This window comes from Protomyctophum bolini, assembly GCF_963924005.1.
Source record: "Protomyctophum bolini genome assembly, chromosome: 15".
NCBI classification, from domain to species: Eukaryota; Metazoa; Chordata; class Actinopteri; order Myctophiformes; family Myctophidae; genus Protomyctophum; species Protomyctophum bolini.
Window position 1 is genome coordinate 35,681,166 of NC_137876.1, and position 6,911 is coordinate 35,688,076.

Below are 6,911 nucleotides of genomic sequence, written 5' to 3' on the forward strand. Positions count from 1 at the left end.
ATGTGTCTCTGTGATGCTTTGCTTTGCACACTGACTTTCAGAAGGACAACTTTAAAGCAGCACAGAAATTCCCAATGATTGTGTGCCTCAGTGGACCAACGGATAAGTCAAATGATATCCGTAGTATACCTAGTAGAAGTGTGCCGGTTCGAACCCCGACATACTCAAATCTTTACTGACACTTTGCATTCCACACTAACATCAACTAGCACAGAAAAGCTGTGTTGTAGTAACCAGCAGTTAGCTCAGTGTGATGAGTGGCTGTACTTAGTTGTGATCCACAGGTCCACGGTTCAAATCCTACATTATTCATGTGTCTCTGTGATGCTTTGCTTTGCACACTGACTTTCTTGAATAAAAAATAAAAACTCAAAAGCACCAGGAGACATCTGCTGAATGCCCCAAGGTGCCTTGGCTCAATGGTGTGGAGCGCTTGACCCAGTTGCCAGCTTCAGACAGTTGGCCGGTTCAAGTCCCATGTCATGACATCAAGGTGCTGGGAAGGACCATCGGGAGACGGTGCTCTCTCCCCCTGTTTCCTGAAAAGTAACGGCTGGGGGTTATGCCGTACGATATAGGCTATAGCCCACGGTCCAAAATGATGAGAAACGAGGATAACTTTTTTTTTCAAAATTTCAAAAAACATGGGCTATAACCCATCGTTTTTTTTTTCATTTATTCCGCAATTTCCGCAATTTTGCAATTTCCGCAATTTCCATTGCGGAATAAATGAAAAAAAAAACGATGGGTTATACCCATGTTTTTTGAAATTTTGAAAAAAAAAATTATCCTCGTTTCTCATCATTTTGGACGGTGGGCTATAGCCTATATCGTACGGCATAACCCCCAACCGTTACTTTTCAGGAAACAGGGGGAGAGAGCACCGTCTCCCGATGGTCCTTCCCAGCACCTTGATGTCATGACATGGGACTTGAACCGGCCAACTGTCTGAAGCTGGCAACTGGGTCAAGCGCTCCACACCATTGAGCCAAGGCACCTTGGGGCATTCAGCAGATGTCTCCTGGTGCTTTTGAGTTTTTATTTTTTATTCAAGAAAGTCAGTGTGCAAAGCAAAGCATCACAGAGACACATGAATAATGTGGGATTTGAACCGTGGACCTGTGGATCACAACTAAGTACAGCCACTCATCACACTGAGCTAACTGCTGGTTACTACAACACAGCTTTTCTGTGCTAGTTGATGTTAGTGTGGAATGCAAAGTGTCAGTAAAGATTTGATTATGTCGGGGTTCGAACCGGCACAATTCTACTAGGTATACTACGGATATCATTTGACTTATCCGTTGGTCCACTGAGGCACACAATCATTGGGAATTTCTGTGCTGCTTTAAAGTTGTCCTTCTGAAAGTCAGTGTGCAAAGCAAAGCATCACAGAGACACATGAATAATGTGGGATTTGAACCCTGGACCTGTGGATCACAAACACAGACACTCATCACACTGAGCTAACTGCTGGTTACTACAACACAGCTTTTCTGTGCTAGTTGATGTTAAGGATCCGGAACAATTCTCTCTGTTTTACCCCTGCCCTTATTGGCCGCCCAAAAGCATGCAGGTGTGGTATCTATATTTCATGATATTCATATATAAGCCATGTTAAAATGTCCGACTTATACATTTGGTCACTGTGCTAAGGGCATGCTAAATAAGTCAACTGTCACTATCTGCAGTCACTGTGTCTGCAGAGGCCTGTCTTTGATATTTAAAGTCAAGGTGTCGTGGGCCTTAGTCAAGTAGCTTGGCCTGGCCAGGTGTGATAGGGAACTTAGCATTCTATTGTATCCAGGAGAGACCTTTGCTTACCAAGTGGCAATATGTTGATGAATACCGGTATGTAAAGTTTCAGTCTCCACCTCCGTATATCTGTGTCTATGCAAAAACACTGTATATATGTCCTGTAAAATGCAAGGTTTAGGGAGTCTTAAACTGGCCGCGGCAGCGGTTCAGTACGAGGGAGTCCCTGAGCTCCAGGCTCAGGGACAATGGCGAAGCTCTCTGTCTTGGTCTCGGTTGCAATAAAATGATCGACTCTACACTACACTTCAGAACACTCTCTGCCTGCCTTCATTCGTCCGGTGCTTTTGACTACAGCCTACAGCCTGCCGTATTGCTTAGCCGTTTCTGTCTCAAATAGATAGAATTATAGTCAGTGTAAAAGGAGAAATTACACGACACAGGCTCCCATTGGCCCGTGAGTTCCAACCTCTCGGCCAACGGGAGATTGCCCCTGTGTTTCGATCGCGTTGCCACGTCTGCTCGTATCAAGCCTGGCTTCGTCCACTGAAAACGTTTTTATTTTGGGAACATTTTTCTGATTTTATTTGACTTGATTATGTTGTTCTTATTTGCTTGTTGTACTGTCCTGTTTTAATTATGATTGATTTTATTGTGTCACTGTACAGCACTTTGTAACATTGTTAAGAAAGGTGCTTTATAAATAAAATTTACTTACTTACTTACACAAGGCAGGTCGCTGGTTTCCGTGGCAAAACATGGCAACGACCCAGTGCGTCTCACAATGTTGTGATTTCTCTGCATGCATGCAATTAAAATGAATGACCACTAGGTGTCGTCAATGCACAGCGTCTGATCAATAGTTGAAATGTCAATTTTGATTGATTGATTGATTGAAATATTTATTAACAGTTTGCAGAATTACAGTAGGCCTACATTTCAAGCACAAACTCAATACAAAGACTGTTAACTGTGAGTGGACGACCCAATTAAGCCTTACACTTACAAATGCCGTACGGTAGGGGCTATAGCCCATGTTCAAAAATGATGAAAAATGAGGATAACATTTTTTTCAAAAATTCAAAAAACGATGGGCTATAACCCATTTTTTGGAAATTTTGAATTTTCTTCAAATCCTCAAAAATGATGAAAAACGGCGTGCTATAGTATGCCGTACGGTAGGAGCTATAGCCCATGTTCAAAAATGATTAAAAATGAGGATAACATTTTTTTCAAAAATTCAAAAAACGATGGGCTATAACCCATGTTTTTTGAAATTTTGAATTTTCTTCAAATCCTCAAAAATGATGAAAAACGGCGTGCTATAGTATGCCGTACGGTAGGAGCTATAGCCCATGTTCAAAAATGATGAAAAATGAGGATAACTTTTTTTTCAGAAATTCAAAAAACAATGGGCTACAACCCATGTTTTTTGAAATTTTGAAATTTCTTCAAATCCTCAAAAATGATGAAAAACGGCGTGCTATAGTATGCCGTACGGTAGGAGCTATAGCCCATGTTCAAAAATGATGAAAAATGAGGATAACATTTTTTCAAAAATTCAAAAAACGATGGGCTATAACCCATGTTTTTTTGAAATTTTGAATTTTCTTCAAATCCTCAAAAATGATGAAAAACGGCGTGCTATAGTATGGCATGAATTGAACAAAGGGCATTGTTCAATTCATCAAAACATTTAGAGACAAACAAATAGACACTTATATGTAGTTAAAGCAACAGAGTTAAGCAACAGAAACAAACAACAATGGATTCTACAGTGTAAAGACACCAATTTAATTATAAATGTCAATAAAGTTGAATATCTAATAATATCAATTTAAAATGTATTATCCAATACAAATTTCCTTACCATTTTTAATGTTTTAGTTTTGTATTGCTATTTTTATTTGCTAATTGTAGATTGACCTACTTTTTGTTTCTGGCATTCCGCTGCTTGTTATTTTTTATTTTATTTTCATGTGAAGTACTTTGAGTTGCATTTTATGTATGACATGTGCTATATAAATAAAGTTTAATATGTGAAGTACTTTAGTTGTCAAGGATGCAGACAGAGTTGAACCCAGGAGCAAAGTCACAACAAACTAGAGTATAATAATAAAGTATTTAATAAAGAATTACGAGATATCTTACACAGGGGAATGCAGGTAGGAATCAGGCATGAATCAGAATGACATCAAAGTCAACACATGAACAGGCAGGACATCTGTGACACAGGTTATGAACTGACAATGAGTGTTTGTAGCCTACTGAGTCCAGTTTTATAGTGAGCAGGTTGATTGGAGAAGTGTTCACTGCTGGGCTGATTAGATAGTTGACAGGTGTGTAAATGGAACTGGGTGTGCTGGAATGGGATATGGGAGGCCAGTGTGGAGACTGAGGGAGAGACAGAATGTGACAGAGTTGCATTTTATGTATGAAATGTGCTATATAAATAAAGTTTACACCACTGACTGTCCCTCCATATAAAATAAAGGCGAAAGTCACAAAAGAAAATTGATCAGTTACAATTCCAGACTATGAAGAATCATTTAATAAAGGAATACTTCCAGATTCAGTTAAAGATTAGCTACAATAATTGTGATATTAAAAGTTAAATGCTCGTCATATGACATAACAGAGAGGAATGGGCCGGACCCTGGCGGCACAGAGCCACATGACTAATGTGGGATTTGAACCATGGACCTGTGGATCACTAGCACAGCCACTCATCACACTGAGCTAACTGCTGGTTACTACAACACAGCTTTTCTGTGCTAGTTGATGTTAGTGTGGAATGCAAAGTGTCCACTGGATTTTACTCATGAGCCACACAGGCATAAGTGATGCAGTTGAGAACGTATTACTTAACCCACCTTTCAGAATATAGAGGTTCTTTAGGTTAAAAAACAATGCACACTTTAGACATAAAAGCCCTAAAGAAACAAGTGTAATTGGTGGAGGTGCTCTAGGTGATCGAGTTCTAGCGTGGCTACCAATGCGACTGTGTACCAAGGTACATGGCCAAAGCAGGTTCAAGGCCAGCCTGGGGGACCAAGCTGTACCCAAGCACTGAAGCCAATACTCATCGATGTACTCTGTTACCCTGGGTCTACTGGGATGCAGTACAGTGGGGCCGGGGGGGGTTTTCCCCCCCCGGTGTTTCCACACAGTAAAATGTGGGTGTTATGGCAAAATAAACTAGAACTGCACCCTATCGAGTGCCTACTTGCTTGTTGCACACAAGTAGACCTACTAGTATGGACATTTATACAATATTTAGCTCACTCTTACATCAAGGATGTTTTTCCAAGTTTGTATGTGTATTACAAAGAGCAGGGCCTTTAGTTATTATTTTTTCATTTTGCATCTTTGCAAGGTTGTACCTTTGTAGGCCTACCTGTCTCTAATGTATAAGCAAAGTTGTAGCAGCGGTTAAGACACAGGCTTCGCAAACAGAAGGTTCTAGGTTCAAGCCCAGCAAGGGGCTTTTTACAACTGTTATCTTAGTCTTACCCAATATTTCACTCCTAATGAAGAGTGTGAAAAAAAAAATTCAAATCCTCAAAAATGATGAAAAACGGCGTGCTATAGTGTTCCCTGAAGCAACAGGGAGCTTGGACGAGATGGGAGAATACGGTTGAGAGGAAAGTGACCTGGGCAGAGCTTTGGAAAGCTGAGCCTCACCGCATCAAATTTCTCATCATGGCAGTGTATGACATGCTTCCAAGCCCGTCAAACCTGCACATATGGGGCATAGCAGAGACACCAGCATGCCCACTGTGTTCCAAGCGAGGAACCCTGGGACACATCCTCAGTTGCTGTACAAGGGCACTTGGAGATGGACGGTACAGGTGGAGGCATGACCAAGTCCTTAAGACCATTGCTGAAGCCATCACAGCACAGGACTGGAGTGTGCAAAGCAGGTCCGACCCTCTAAGAAAACCATTGCCTTTGTCAGAGCTGGGGACAAGCCAACTCCTGTCAGAAGAACAACATCTGCAGGCATCCTGATGTCTGCAAGAGACTGGCAGTTGTTGGTGGATCTTGAACATCAGCTGAAGTTCCCCAGCCATATTGTAGTCACCACCATGCGACCAGACATTGTCCTTGTGTCTGAGTCTACCAAGAAAGCAGTGCTGCTGGAGCTGACAGTCCCGTGGGAAGATCGCCTGGAAGAAGCCTTTGAAAGGAAGCTTTCCAAGTATGCCATTTTTTATGTTTTTGCACTGACTGACTTTCTGACTAGTCTTCTTCAGAATGAAGCATAATATGCCAACACAAACACGCAGGCTAAACCAATCAGTGCTGCACTGCTCTGGTCACACAGGTGCAGTCAATGTGTTCAGAATATGTAGTCTTGCTCAAATTCAAAAAAACTTTTTTTATGAAGCTATATTATAGGCTATGTTTATCATGCAAAGTCCAAAAGTCATGAAATAAGTACAATTGGAATACATACGGTACAAAAACATTGAGATATACAAGAGATTTTAAGGCAGTGAATAAATAATGCAGTAAAAGATTTTGATCTTCTCTTCAATGGTGTTTATTTACAAAACAGGTTCAGAACTACTACTAATAACACAAAAATATGTGGCTTCATTATAAAACAAAAAATAGCACATCAAACTAAGAATAGCTATAACTTAGCTCACTGAACTGAAAAGGCAAAACAGTTCTAAAAGTAGCACTACACCCCCTGCGCTTAACACCTATTTAGCCTCAGAGTTTGAATTTAATATCAAGAATCAAGGTTGCATTTGTCACTAACTTACACAAGTACAATAGCTTATAAATTAGCAGCAGTAAAAGGAAAAAAAAACTATGTGCAGGTAATTTGCATATCTAAACAATAGCAGCAGTGCCTCAATTGAAGGAGTAGGGAAATATTGTACACAGAATGAGTAATTTAACTAATTTAATGCTGACAGCTACTGGGAAAAAGCTTTCCAAGCCTGGAGGTCTTGGCTGTGAGGCATCTGAGGCTCTGCCCATTTCGAACCATCAAACTGTTCCGTTGCTAGGATGTTTATATAGTAAAATAACACTAAAAACTAATGTTTGTTCATCATTAGCTCTGGTCCATAGCCTTCTACAATTCTGCCCTGCAGTATAGGGCAGAATCGTATAAGCAGTAGAAAGCTATGGGCCAGAGC

The 6,911-nt window shown here is 40.6% G+C and overlaps 1 protein-coding gene across 1 annotated transcript in view; it reads left to right on the forward strand.

Moving 5' to 3' along the window:
- Window positions 1–6,911, forward strand: part of uggt1 (UDP-glucose glycoprotein glucosyltransferase 1) — a 285,869-nt gene that overhangs the window by 132,900 nt on the left and 146,058 nt on the right. The gene's annotated exons all lie outside the window — the stretch shown is intronic.